Source organism: Rattus norvegicus, chromosome 2 (assembly GCF_036323735.1).
Source record: "Rattus norvegicus strain BN/NHsdMcwi chromosome 2, GRCr8, whole genome shotgun sequence".
NCBI lineage: Eukaryota > Metazoa > Chordata > Mammalia > Rodentia > Muridae > Rattus > Rattus norvegicus.
The window spans coordinates 241,894,516-241,909,260 of NC_086020.1; the positions used below are offsets into that span (position 1 = coordinate 241,894,516).

General features: G+C 38.5%; 1 long non-coding RNA gene across 2 annotated transcripts in view; it reads right to left on the minus strand.

Annotated features, from left to right (window-relative positions):
- LOC102548042 (uncharacterized) overlaps positions 1 to 12,505 on the minus strand; it is a 37,782-nt gene extending 25,277 nt beyond the window's left edge. For both annotated transcript variants that reach the window (XR_591401.3, XR_005501400.2), the window contains exons 1-2: positions 10,969 to 12,505; positions 7,370 to 7,555 (exon numbers count right to left, since the gene is read on the minus strand). This is a non-coding gene — a long non-coding RNA (uncharacterized LOC102548042). The remainder of the gene's footprint in view (positions 1 to 7,369; positions 7,556 to 10,968) is intronic.
- Between the last annotated feature and the right edge of the window lie 2,240 nt (positions 12,506 to 14,745).

The following is a 14,745-nucleotide window of genomic DNA, read 5'->3' on the forward strand; positions in this document are numbered from 1 at the left end:
CTTAATTGATATCAAATACTCATTTTAATCACATTTAGTTTCAAAAGATAAACACGGTTATATAAATCAGTTGTAATATTTTCAGCATTATAATTCTCATGGACCTCTCCAATAAAGGGACAGGGGAAGGATATCTTTCAAAGGAATGCTTAGCTCATAAATGAAAGCACAAGGTTTTTCAATCTCTGATGTTATCAACAAAGAGTTGTATTTTTGTAATAGAAGCTCTAAGAAGTTGCTTGGTAAGCTTAGGATTACACAAACAATGATATAAGACTCCTTTTGGTATCATTTACCTACTGAAAAATCACATGATAGTTTTCACTTTACTGGTGGCCAAGACATACTACCCTAAATTCATACAAGAAAGATAAGAGAAAAGAAATTCTAAATCTTTCATTTAAGCTATACTTCTCTCTCATCAGAGAACCTCACAAACTCCCCTGTTGGGTCAGTAATGCCAGAGAGTTAATTTCTCTGCCCAAACAGGATGTACAGATTTGCTGACATTTCAATATCCCATGTTTCAATATCCTCGAGGATATTAATAAAGTTCTATTTCTTATGGGAATCTCAGATTTTTTTTCTCCCCAGGAAAGATAACAGATCAGTATTTGTTATCTCAAAATATTAAGGTAATTAGTGCTGGGTGAATTAAAAAGCACAGCGCGGCATTTACAGCGTCCAGATACATTCTGAAGCTCAGAGGATGCTTACTTGAACTTTTATCAAAACTAACGAAGTTTTAGTGTTTGCAAAATTTGAAGTTGTAAGTCTCAGGGGAAAAGGGCTATCTTGCAAGATTTCTAGAGCATCACGTTGCTTCGTTGAACTGAAAATACTATGCGCATGGGCATTTGGGTGCTTTCTCAGCAGTCTGAATTTCCTTAAAATGAGATGAAAAACCTTAGAAGTGTGCAGACCTCAAAAAATGGAAAAAAGAAAAAAGACCCAAGCTTTCAAATACTCATTAATTGACTTTTGTATAATTTAATAATCATTGCATGTCATTACATTGGTTTCTGTTTTGAAGAAATTATATGTTGAACTGTGTAACTTGTAGCTGTGCAGACCCTCCGCCTCCGACCCCCCATTCACTAGTGCATTAGAAGGAAGAGAGGCCCAGGGAGTACAGACCAAACGAATCCCTGGGATGGCACTGGCTGAGCGGGGTCTGGTGCATGATGGGTAACAGCATATGCTGGGCGACAGGCCCCACGTCCACAGTGCCTAATTTACCAGGTTGTTTAGTATCACATCACATACCATAGTTCCTACTTCTGCTGATTGTCCTTTTCTGGTGCTGACAATATATGAGATACAGATAATTTAAGGGAAGGCCAGCTGGTTTACACAAGGCCGTCGCAGCAGTGAAGAGCCTGCTCCTTTCGCATTCTGCTTCGACTGTCTTGAGTCCATTTCTGAACCGCAGCCAGCTCCCACTGGTGAGCACTACAATGTTGTCATGTCATCAGCTCAGTCAAGATGTTCTACCATTTGTGTGTGTGTGTGTGTGTGTGTGTGTGTGTGTGTGTGTGTGTGTGTATGTGTGTGTTTTAAAACTTGCCAACTTGGCTGTTTTCCCATAAATTATATGAAACAATATTTCAAAAGAAAATATTTTCTCTCAGGAAAAAAAATCAGGTCCAAATTTGTGACGTTGAGCAAACAGGATACTACCATATTCTCTGGTTTTTATTTACATAATAAAATGAAATAGGAAATAGGAAAATTACAATAAATACTTACAATAAATAGCACATATTATAAGTATCTACCAGGGTTTCTTAAATGAGTTATATTTCCTCACTCCTAAGTGATATCCTACTTTTTTGACTCTCTCTCTCTCTCTCTCTCTCTCTCTCTCTCTGTCTCTGTCTCTCTCTCTCTCTCTCTCTCTCTCTCTCTCTGTGTGTGTGTGTGTGTGTGTGTGTGTGTGTGTGTGTGCGCGCTTCTCAGGCATCATGTAAGCATGTTTCTCTTATGAACAACTCTGAGAAAAGAATGTAACAATATCTGTGATGTAATTGACACTAGAATGTTAAGAGAATAGAATAGATTCTTTTCCCTTAAATAATACGCAGGCCTAAAGGTAGGAAGGTCTGAAATAAGCTTGGGCTTGTGCAAAGTGGAGGAAGCGTCTGTGGGTGGGCTTGCTGATTTGAGCATATGGTCTGAGGAAGCAGGCGAGCATTTCTAATGATGTCAGATCACATCATGTTGTGTTGATTGAAGTGACACGATGCAAGAACAGCTGATTTGTAATCAATGGACTTTCTTCAAAAGCTCAACCAGGGAGGGTTGGAGGTTGCAAGCCTGAGAATGTCCTTCCTTTGGAATGTTAAGTCCCTGTGTAACAACATCTTCAGTAAATTCACGGAGACTTTTTTTGTATTTTATTTTCTATCTAGGACGAAGTGGCGACAAGTATGAAAACGAAGTTTTGGCAGAAACCTAACTGTTGCATTTATGGGGATGATCTTCCACATCTAGGTGTAGAGGAGGAGGCTGGCAGTGAGGTTTTGGTCTTAAATGGATTACACCGGGTGCTTTGGGTGGAGGATGGGAAGCAGGACTACAGGACCAGACACCAGAGTGCACTGCACGCTGAGGTGGTGATAAGTGCCCCTTATTGCTTGCTTAAGACATTTCCCGTCTCATCTATAACAACCCAAACTCCATTTCTACAACAGCAACAGCAAAAAAATTCAGTAGGCTTGGCTGCTCCTGTCTACAATCCAGACCCCAGGAAGCAGAGGCAAGAGGATGGCTAGGAAGTCGAGGCCATCCTGGGCTGAACCATACATTCTGAACCAATCTGGCCTATAGATGAAAACAAGAGTATACATGGAGGGAGCCAGGAGCCCCAGATACATATGGAGCAGAGATGGCCTTATCTGACATCAGTGGGAGGGAAGAGAGGCTCGATGCCTCAGGTTGGGGGAACACTAGAGTGGTGAGGCAGCAGTGGGCCAGTGGGTAGAGGAGCACCCTCCTAGAAACAAAGGGGAGGGTGTGGGGGGCTGGATTGGAGGGTTATGGAGGAATAACTAGGAAGGCAGAATCAAATAAAATGATTAATAAAAACTATGTCAAAAGTAATAAGTGAAAGTAAATGGGTAAACTTCAAAGTCTATTGTTTTTCTGTACAGAAACAAAGCAATATTTAGCAACAAACATCACAGAGCCTACATGGGTATACACTAAGTCCTCTCCATACACACTGTTTAGTTTGAGGTGTTTGTGAGGGTGGGGGGATCTTTGATGCCTTGCCTGATTGGGGACCATTTGCCCACTACTGGGATCCGTCATCCGGCCTTGACATGAGGGTTTGTACCTGTCTTATGGCATTGTGTTATGTTGTGTTCAGTTGACAGCATTGAGAAGCATGCTGTTTTCTAAAGAGAGGAGTCTTGGATCTGGGGAATAGGGAAGTTGGGGGCTCTGGAAGGGGTGGTTTGAGGGGAGGATGCAGTAGAGATGTAATGAATTAAAAAATATCATTTTAGAATATTAAATAATATAAAGCATTGCTTTCAAGACAGAGGAGATGGTTTGATGTTTAAACTGACATTTATGTAGGCATGAGATCCGGAGATTAATTCTCCACAGCCCATGAAAAGCTGGGGTGCTGGGGTGTGGATGAATGTTTCTGTGATCCAACTATTTCTACAGGGACGTGGACGATGGACCGGAGAGAATTCCCCTAAGTCTGCAGGCCTGCTAGTTCGGAGGATGAAGGACTCAAAGTAGAAACTGATTTGGTTAATACAGAAGTTGTCCTCTTACTTTCCCATCCGTCATGACTCACAAGCACCCATTCTCTCTCTCTCTCTCTCTCTCTCTCTCTCTCTCTCTCTCTCTCTCTCTCTCTCTCTCCCTCCCTCCCTCCCTCCCCCATCCCTCTGTTCGAAACTCAACGTATTTTATGTAAAAAGTGTCACTTTTTGATTACTATACTAAATGTACTTTCTTTTAATTTGAGGATGTCATCTAAACTATCATTCATCTTTGAGTGAATAATATTTAAGTACTGCATAAACACAGACCCACCACACACACACACACACACACACACACACACACACACACACACACACACACACACACCTAAATCCATGAATGAAATAAAATTAAACACTGGTGTGCTCTTTATGTAGAGCTTGCCATGAGACAGCAAATATTGTAAGATATATAAAGGATGTCAAAATGCCCGAAATTGTGCTACGGCAGGAGAGTGCATGAATTATTTGCCTAACCAATTTCATACGTGAATAAGCAAATGAGAAGATGGTAATAGAGGGGGTGGCAGGCTTACCCGTTATTTTCAACACAAGCATAAAAATAAGTTAGAAATATGAGTTACTTCATGTTATGTTGTCTAAATACGGAGAAATAGCAGATTTTATTATTCTCTTTAAGAACGCTAAGTGGAGAAGAAAATCCATTACTATTTCCAATTAGTATAGATAGTACACTTATTCTAGCAGGGACTCAGTTAATTGCTTTACATGGATTATTTAATTGTATTTTCATTAATATCCCATTTTAGATTTTAGAAGAAGGCAGAGGGGGTTAGAGTCGATAAGCAATTTGTTTGAAATCAGTAGCTAGTTAATGGCAAAACAAGAACTGTAGTCCACCCCTTCCCTACGCCAAAGCCTCAGGACACAAGGGAGGCAGATGATTGTGACAACTGTGTGTGGTCGCTAGGATGCATGAGAAGAAAATATCGGCATTGGGTAGATTTTGAGGCCTGAGAGGAACAGGCAAGAATGCCTCAGTGGGAAAACAGTGAGTCCATTTGTCTTCCTTTGATTTGGAGTAGGCAAATGCACAGTGGAGGACGAGAACATCTACTGTCCGATGTGCATGTGTCAGCCTTGGGTTGAAGGATAGGAGAGAGGAAGCCAAGGGAGCAACAGAAGAGGAAAGAACTCAGCAAAGACAACAGCCAGACATCAGGGTTCAGGCTATGTCTCCAGAAGAGGGCATGTAGGTTTCTGACAGAGACATTTGCTGATGTTTCAAACAATGTTACCCACTTTCCACATTTAATTATCCAGAGGAGTAGGGGAAGTAACTTTGGACCCAAAGGACTGATTCTTTACAGGTGCTTTTTTTTTTATAGCCAGTTTTTAAAATTCTTTTCTTCTTCTCTTTCTTCTCCTCTTCTTCTCTTTTCTTCTTCTTCTTCTTCTTCTTCTTCTTCTTCTTCTTCTTCTTCTTCTTCTTCTTCTTCTTCTTCTTCTTCTTCTTCTTCTTTTTCTTCTTCCTCTCTTCCTCCTCCTCCCCCTCCTTCTTCTTCATCTTCCTCTTCCTCTTCCTCCTCCTGCTCCTCCTTCCTCTTCTTCTTCTCCTTCTCCTTCTCTTCTTCTCCTCCTCTTCCTTCTGCTCCTTCTCCACCTCCTCTTCCTTTTCCCCCTCCTCTTCCTTTTCCTGCTCCTCTTCCTCCTCCTCCTCCTTCTTCCTTCTCCTCCTCCTCCTTCCCACTCTGTGCTCTAGTTTGAGAGACTTGTTCTACTAAATAATTGATTAACATATATGATAGCAGTTTTTCAAATTCTTTTTCTAAATTAGAAACAGTTTATTGATTCATTTATTTATTAACTTACTAAACCGAGAATGCCATACCTTCTACATACGTGGGTCAAATCTGCCCCTTTAGCTCCTACGTCCTCTTTCTGCCCTATTTCCTCTACCACCCCTCCCTCCCATTTTTAGTTAGTTTTATCTAAGCTCACTGTCCACACAGAGCAGGCTCTATGAATTTAGCTGTTGTTCTATCTACAGGAGCATGGGTAGCCTTTCAGGGGCTGCATCCTTGCGGGGAGGACTCTTTCTTCCCTGAAGTTATCAGTTACTAATACCTTCTTAGCTAGGGGTGAGACTTTTTGTGTTATTCTATTTTTGAGCTGTCCACTGCCATCTTGCTCATTTTCCTACCAGCAGAAATAGGCAAAAGATGCAGAAGGAAGGAAACCGTTTACATTTCTGTTATATTTTAAGAATGACAAATAGGGAAACTTTGAGTGATTTTTCCCTCATAGTTGAAAAGCTGAACCTTTATCCAATGGCCTGGAATGGTGGACTGTGAGAAAATTTACAAGATCTCCAGCTGGTCAAATAAAAACAGGAAATTTCAAAAATATCACGGAAGCAATGAGACAATACTAAAAAATTGTTAACAAGGGTTTATTTAGAAAATTATACAATTTTATACCCTTTCCATTGTTTATTTCTATAATTGACCAAAAGTCCACTTTTCCAGAGATAATTACCCTATACAAAGAATGAGAAGATAAGGTGCTTTATCCAATTCTTGAAAAGTATCCAAGTAATTCTTTGTGTGTGTGTGTGTGTGTGTGTGTGTGTGTGTGTACATAAGTTTTAACAAAATTACCAAAATAAAATTGTGCTATCATTGTATGAGTCCATCTAAACAAATTTAATTCAAACAATATTTGTCAAATAGGCCACCTATATTGTATAAAATTCAGTACATAAATTCTGTAGGAGAAAAATAATGAGGTAAATACTAATATTCACATCATTGGTGCCAAGAAACACAATTGCTAGCTAAAGTTAAATTTTCCACTATCAATTTAGGATACCGGGGTCTATTTTATTTATAAAGCGCCAGCCAGTTTCTCTAGTAGTCCATGCAGTATATTTGAAACCTTGTATTCCACAAGTAAGTCAATATTTCTGTTGACCAATTATCACCTTGTGTTGTCTCAGTTGTAGGAATAAATAGGGAAAACTAGTCTGATTGAAAACAGTGAGGGAGAGCTAGTGGGTTTTAATCCTTTAATCCTGCATTCACCAAATGTACCACTTCCATTTTCAAATGCTGAGAAATGAACTCTTGTTCTGGAAAAATAGTTCTGATTTGGCAGAGAAAGGGAAACCAAGTTGTGACTTAATGGTTCTGACTTTGTGGTTTTATGTTTTATTGAATTTGACCACTGGTTCCATTTGGGATGAAATGAAAAGATCTCACTGGAGGAGTGTCCCCCAAATGTATCCAGCCTGATAAACGTCACACTAGATATCAGGGCATCTTCTTTTTTCCTCTCTCTTGCCAGAAAATCAAAACAAATGTTTCAGAGATAATCCCTCAGTCTTGATAAGGCAGTTTAATTTAAAATCATAAGATGATATAGAGAATCTCATAAAAGTGTTTTATGAAGGCTGATTTTTCAAATGGTTCGTTTTCTATAAAAATGTTTATGGATTTTTAATAGTCTCTAGTGAGTCATTTCTTGAGTCTATTACTTTTTATGCTCTCTGGCATTATGGCGTCACTTTCATTCAACGTGAGTCTTTGAAGGAGAAATAGTCAGAGTTGAAGTCTCTGAAAACTTACCCAGTTGTTCCAGTTAAGATGGTCGCCAGTCCAGATTGTTCACGTGAGAGGAGAAGATGCTAGTCATGGGTAACTTGACCACGATGAGTAGTGCTTGAGTCTCTGCCACACCAATGTATTTCTTGTAACATGTAACATGCATGACACTCTCACATCTTTCTTCTTCTTGCTTTCTCCATAGACTTCCTAATTTCAGTATGGGAAAGTGATTTATGAACAACAAAGTTAATATAATTCCCAGTACTAACCAACATATGGGGCGAAGTTTTGAGGTACACATAAAGTCATAAGTATATGCAATCTGCTCTCAGTGAGTTATCAGAGTCATGTACACAAAGGGGTCAGGGGTACCCCCTTCTGTATCATAGACTAAATTAATTGATTTTTATGTGTACTTTTGGTCTGTTCCATCAATATCTTGTTTAATTATTATTTTCTCGTCACCTGCTATTGTTTAACTTTATTTTCTACAAGCTCAAGGCAAATCATTAGATGACCTATTTGTGACATTTCCTGAGTTGAACGTAATCGTCTCTATCCTAAATTGTCCCAGAACTCTTTCAGCAGTATGTCCAAGGCTTGATCAAATGGGTTCTCATTTTTCTCTGAGTTCTAGACTTCGATTCTTACTTTCACTGATCTCTTCTGTCCCTAAAATTCATTCAAAATTACGTTTTGCAGTTTTTATGTATTTGCATACCTTTTGTGATTTGTTTGTTATCAGTTTGTGGCTTTTAATCTACTATGAACTGTTAAAATAAAATGAATTTTTTATATCTTATTTGATTTTCAAATTTTTCTTTTTGTCTTAGAATAGGATTCATTTTAAAGATGGTTCTACATTCTACTGCTGTTTAAAACAATGTGTATTCCCTATCCTTTGTTTGTAATATTTTGTAATCACACCTGATAAATACAATTTATTTGTGGTATAATTTAGCTCGTAATTTGTCTGGCTTATTTTTGTTTTGGAAGGGCATCCAAAAGTGAAGGTTGAGAACCAAAGCCCCTCAAGATTGTTGTATCAGGACGTACCTGACATTTATCTGCTTTTGCTTTTGGTCACTGAAATTTGGAGCCTCAATATTTGGTTCATAACTATAATCATGATGTCTTCTTTTTTATTGGAATTATTTATTTACATTTCAAATGTTATCACCGTTTCTGGTTTTCAGTCCATAAACCCCCTCTCTCACCCCTTATGACTAAGGATGTTGGACATTTCTTTGGGTGCTTCTCAGCCATGTGATATTCCTCAGTTGAGAATTCTTTGTTTAGCTCTGTATCTGGTTTTTGAATACGGTTATTTGATTCTCTGGAGTCTAACTTCTTGAGTTCTTTGTATATAGTGGATATTAGCCCTCTCTCAGATGTCGGATTGGTAAAGATCTTTTCCCAATCTATTTTTTGCTGTTTTGTCCTAATGACAATGTCCTTTGCCTTCTTGATGTGCTCCCCAACTCTATGCTCTTACTAATTTGTGGTAGCATTCTTTATCTCTTCTGAAGGCATTTGCTTGATGTCTCCTCCATCATGCATAAGCATTGCCATGTGAGCTTAGTCGTGGCCTCTATCTGTTTGATACTTGGATTCTCATCCTTCTGTCCAAGCCCACAACTGTGACAGGATCTATAATTATGATTGCTTTTCTATCATTGTAAATGTAACATATAATAAGAACAAAATCTGTTCTTTCAGAAATGTCTTGGACCTTTTTTATTCCCTGTCAATGTTCAAGAAAAGAAGTTTTCAGTTTTGCTTATATTACATGAATTTTTACAGATGGACTTTGAAAAAGATTACAATTTAACTCCATGTCAGATTTACCTGCAATAATTTAATTTGTTTTGTGCTACTCGTTTACTGTCATACATTTTATTAATTTTTGATCATTTGTTCTTTCTAATTTACAGAAAACTTCAGTCATCAAACAATGAACATTTTAATTAGCTGTTTTGTTAAGTTAGGTTCGTGTCAGAGTTAACATTAATTAAGAACATATTTCTGATTACCGAGGTAATATTTTCTAATTGAAGCAATTCTGTATAATAGGAAAAAATAGGAAGGAAAAAATATCTACTGTCAGTATTTTTTAATTCTCATTAAAGATTTGCATTATGGGTATTTTCTGCATATGATAATATAAGCCATACATTTGTTCTTTTAATTTTGCAAAATATACATTGACCAACTTTTATTATCATAAAAATGTACAGTTAGTATTTTGTTCATTCTCATTTATATCGGTTATCTTGATTTCTGCCTTATTTTGAATAATAGTTTCTTAGAATGTCTGAAGAGAAACTTTACTAGCTCTGTGGGATTCCTATGTACAGAAAGGACAGCAAACGGTGGCCCACAGTCTGTTCTTCTGGCTACTGTTTTATAAGATGACAACACGGGTCACGTTTTATGTTTTTTTCCTAAGGCATTTTATATGATACAATAGCAGAGACAGAACGTTGAGAAAGAAGCCAAGAAGCCTGCCGGTTCTAGCCTTGCTAGTACAGAATGAGATGCTGATGTCTACCTTAGAGTAAAATCTCAGGCATGAAATAGTTGGCTATTGTGTATGCATAATTCCATAAGGGCTATATACACATACACGATGCTAATTTTATCATATGCAGAAAACACCCATAATACAAATCTTTAATGAGAACTAAAAAATACTGACAGTAGTTTTTCCTTACTATTTTTTCCTGTTACACAAAATTACACAAAATTATACTTTAGTTATGTTGTGTAACAAAATCATTGAAGAAATGTAAATTGTGTAATATTTTTGCCATTGATAACAAAATATAAAGGCTTTTTAGAAATGTATTTGTCTTTTAGATGTATGGATGCTTTGTTTGCAAGTCTGTCTGTGTACCACATGCATATCTGGTGCTGGGAGACATCAGAAGCGGATCTCAGATCCTGTGGTACTACAGTCATAGAGGATGGCTCTGAAGTGTCTTGTGGGTGTTGGGAGTTCAAGCACAGTCCTCTTGAAGAGCAGACAGCTTTTCTCCCTGCTGAGCTATCTCTCTATTCACCAGAACGTTCACTCTCTAGTGTTGGACCTGCACGAGAAGGACTGGTGTCTCTCCTATCTTTATCCACCACAATGATGTCACAGCTTTATCCACCGCAATGATGTCACAGCTGGTCATTTGCCTGATATATTTTTTTTTTGATTGTCACATCTCATTTAATGTTTTTGAAATGCATTCTCCTAAGATTAGGTATCTTTCTTATCACTTTGGTGTTCTGATTCCTGACTTGCTTTGCTCCTCTCAGAGTAAAGGATCGTTATTGGTATACATTACAGAAGACAAATGTTTATGCTGTCTGAATTTGTGGTTTTGTCGTGGGACCAAATAAATCTTTCCTATAACGTATTTCCACCTCAGTCATGCCGCTCATTCATGGAAGTAGTTCTCAGAATGTCAACCTGTTTTGTGGGGAGATGATACATTTCTCTGAATCTGAGGGGTGATGGGAAAGTGGGATTAAGGTTTATTGAGAACTCTGCATTTGAAATGATTTTAAGAATCCTTTTTGAGATCACCTTCTTCCAGGAACCTTGCCCCTTACTGTAACCCATTTCTTACCTGGAATGTGAAAAGGAAGGCTTATTCATTGTGTTTGCATTTCCTCTGTTAAAGTCACAGTGATGTCCATTTATAAGAACACGAAAGTGGCTCCTGGAGCTATGCCCTGCATGGAACGACATTTGCTACCTCAGACCATATCGGGGGTCTTGACTTCGGATTCCAGTGGACAGAATGCCTTTTATCGCCCCACGGTTTTGCCTGCAATTATAAGTAGAAACCATGTAGAACATAATTATACCATCAGCTGAATACTCATTAACTCTGGCTTTCTAAGCTACAAAATAATCTTTGCAACTGACCCCAGCAGTCTACAATATTTACAAAGTTCCTAGGCATGTATGACGACAGTGAACTATCACTTCAGGAAAACAAAGAACTCTGATTTCCACGACCTCTTTTAATTTGGAATTTAAGTCCGCAATAGAAAAAATGTTAAGCTCTGTGCCCCAATTCCATCTGCCAGAATGTGTGAAATAAGAATTTTGTACTGCAGTTTGGACTTTCTTCAGAGCTGTAATTAAATGTCCTACCCAAAGCAACGTGGAGAATGAAGGGTTTCTTTTATTGCTCCAGGTTGGCTCTTTTAATGAGACAGGCTGTTGATTCCAGTGACAGAAGTTTGAATTTTCACTCAGATACTAAACCAGTTCCTTGGCTGGCAGCTCCTAATATGTAGATTTGTCTCTGTGTCTCAGTAGTCTGGATCCATAGTCTTACTTCTGGCAGCTAAACCACAGCCCTTCGGTGTTCCCGATTGGTGTTATCTAATTCTTGGGGCCCATTACATAAGCATTTCAGCTTCAAGAATGAAGCAATTAGGAGTTGTCACAAGACGAATTTCACTGGCTTGAACTTTGTAAGTTTGTAAAAAGATTCGCCATTGTTAAATATTGTCGTCCTTGCCTTGAGATTTATAAGATTCCAGTTATTTCTTATCCTTTACCCACCAAGAGAATCAACCACAAATGGTCATTTACTGGCTTTGGTTTTACAGATGAAACTAGGAAAACGGGAAAAGCCCTTTGAGTCTGGCTGCTGCAATTCCTCAAGAAAAGTACAGATTGGGCCTCGGCACCATTCTCTTCACGACTGATGCAGGCGGCTAATACCTTAGTCTGGTGCGGTTCATTCAGTCTCATCTGCAGCCTTGCCCCGAATTGATGGCGTTTCATGAAAATATGTTTATATTATTTTTTCAATATCCTAAAAATAAATGTAGCCTCATTTACATTAAAGCACATCATAAAAACTTAAAATAGATGAAGTGAAATTTATAGAGTAGAAGAAATTCCCTGACAGTGCCAATCTTTACTGAAATGACACAATACAATAGAACGCAGGAGCTCTAATGTTTACTAACGAGCTATTTGTTGATATTAAGTGTAACAGAAACAGTTGATGGTATACCTGGAAATTCATATCATATTCATCCTACTTTTCTTCTATGGCAACTAAATCTTAATGTCATATGAATCATCTTTAATATCTAAAATCATCAACGGTTACCTAAAACCACAGCACAGTACTCATGTCCTCCAAGTATCACCCTTTATAACATTTCCTATGTAGTAAGAGCTGATGCTTCTTTGAAAACACAGAATTTTGGCCCAGAAAGCACTTAAGTGGCTATAGGTATCAATTCTGACAGCATTTCCTCTCATGCAAGTCATTCCTGGATAATAGATACTAGACATGGTAGTTCCCCATGCCCAGAATCCTACAGCTCCAGGTTTATTCAGCTGCCTCTTACTCACTCCGCATTTAATGTGAATCTGTCTCTATCTAACATTTATGATTTTACTGTTTGACTAGAAAAGACACTGGCAAAATATGGCCAATGAGTTAAATCCAGATCACCTTAACTTCTTATACAGTTTTATTGGAAAATGGTTATTTGCATCATTTATATATTTTCCTCGGGCTGTGTTTGCATTATAGCCTTTGGAATTTAGTCCCTTTGACAGAAATCATCTAGTCTGTGTGGAAACCTAAAAGTCTTCCACAGCTGCTGGGATCTTCTGTGATAGTTCTCAGAACTGAACACTGACCCTGACTGGTTCCCATTGCAGCCCAGCTTTATCTACCCTTTCTTACAGCTTACCCCGATTGCTTGGCTTCTTAGAGAAATCAGTAGAGCAGTCCCCATTCAACGTGCTAGAGAAAAGCCATCGTCTCCGGGGCTTATCAATTAAGTCACATATCTTCAGGAGTTTAGCTATGGCTTCCTCAGCTCTGCTGGGTGAGTCATCTGACAGTGATAGGCGAAGGACTCATGGGAAGAGGGTGTTTTGCTCATCTGGAGTATTTCCTTTTTTTATCCCATGGCTTTTTTCCCTCTGAATTATTTTTCTAAGAAAAGATAAGCTTTATTTGTTTATTTTATTGACAATTTTTATTGGTAAACTATTACTATTAACCTCTGTGTCACGGTGTCAAGTTACATGCACATGGTACCACATTGTACTGCCTGAATAAATGACCATGCACATTCTGGCCCTGTACCATTTTTTCCGGGTGGGAGGCAACTGTAGGTCAGAATAATGCACTTCAGCCTATAAATTAGATATCTGACTTCATTCTACGTGCTGGCTAATTTGTATCTTAAGGCCGTGTATGTGTGTGTGTGTGTGTGTGTGTGTGTGTGTGTGTGTGTGTGTAGATCTGCACATGCACATACAACAGAGCATATCTGAATGTTAGAGATCAATGTGAGTTGTTTCTCTCGTCCCAACATTTAGGACCTGATCAAACTCAGGCCTTTAGAGTTAGTGACAAGCACCTTTGTCCATTACGTCATTTGACAGACTCAATGACATGGCTTTAATTAAGATTTGCAATGCCTAGAATTCTATTCAATTCAGGCATTTAGAAAAGGTCTCAAAGAAACAATTCCTTATGAGATAAGCAACTTTCTTGAAACCCTCTTTCTTCCCAATGCTAGAACATTGGATTTGAAAGGAGCACATTAGCTTTTCATTTTTGAAAATACCCTGAATAATCCATCCATGCTTAAACTCATGAATTAAGTCTAAGTGGAGTAAAATGCACTGGGTAGATTCAAGACTACCCAGACTCTGTCTGGAGTTGGACTTCCTATGATAACTTTGGCTTCTGGACAGGTTACAAAGCTTCTTTGAACCTGATACACATAACTGTACATGAGACAATTGTATCTCCACGACAGTTTTCCTGGGGTTACTATAGGGGAAATAAGAACAAAACTTCAAAGGTACTGCCCTAACTGCTAAATGACATTCGTTATTGTGCATGGGAATGCCACTCCCATTATTGTATGTCTTCCATAAAGTATCAAGTTCTGACATTCTTGCTTTGGTATGATTTTTAAATCCTGTGATCATATTTTATTTTTATAGAATGGGAGTGATGTAGGAGTTCTTGCTTATTAAGTCCCTTTCTTTTTTGCAGGGGCTCACATTGAAGAGCCTCAGAAAACTTGGGCCTTTTGATTTCAGAGTAGAACTGGGACTAAGTCAACGGGAGCTTCTGCAGTAAAAGGTTTTTACTATGAAATGGCCACTAGCACATGACCCAAAAAGTCCCCTATATATTTGATCTTTAGTCCTCTAGCAGTGATCCTGATTTGAAAGGCTGTGAAAAGTTTTAGAAGCACAGTCTGACTGGTGGAAGTTGATCACTTAGGATGGGCATCCAGGTTTGGTAGCTCTAGGTCCTATCTGTTCTACCTCCTGACTACAGGGGCAGCGTCACCATTGGTCTCAATCTCTTTCTGCTATATCATTGCTGTTGCAATGG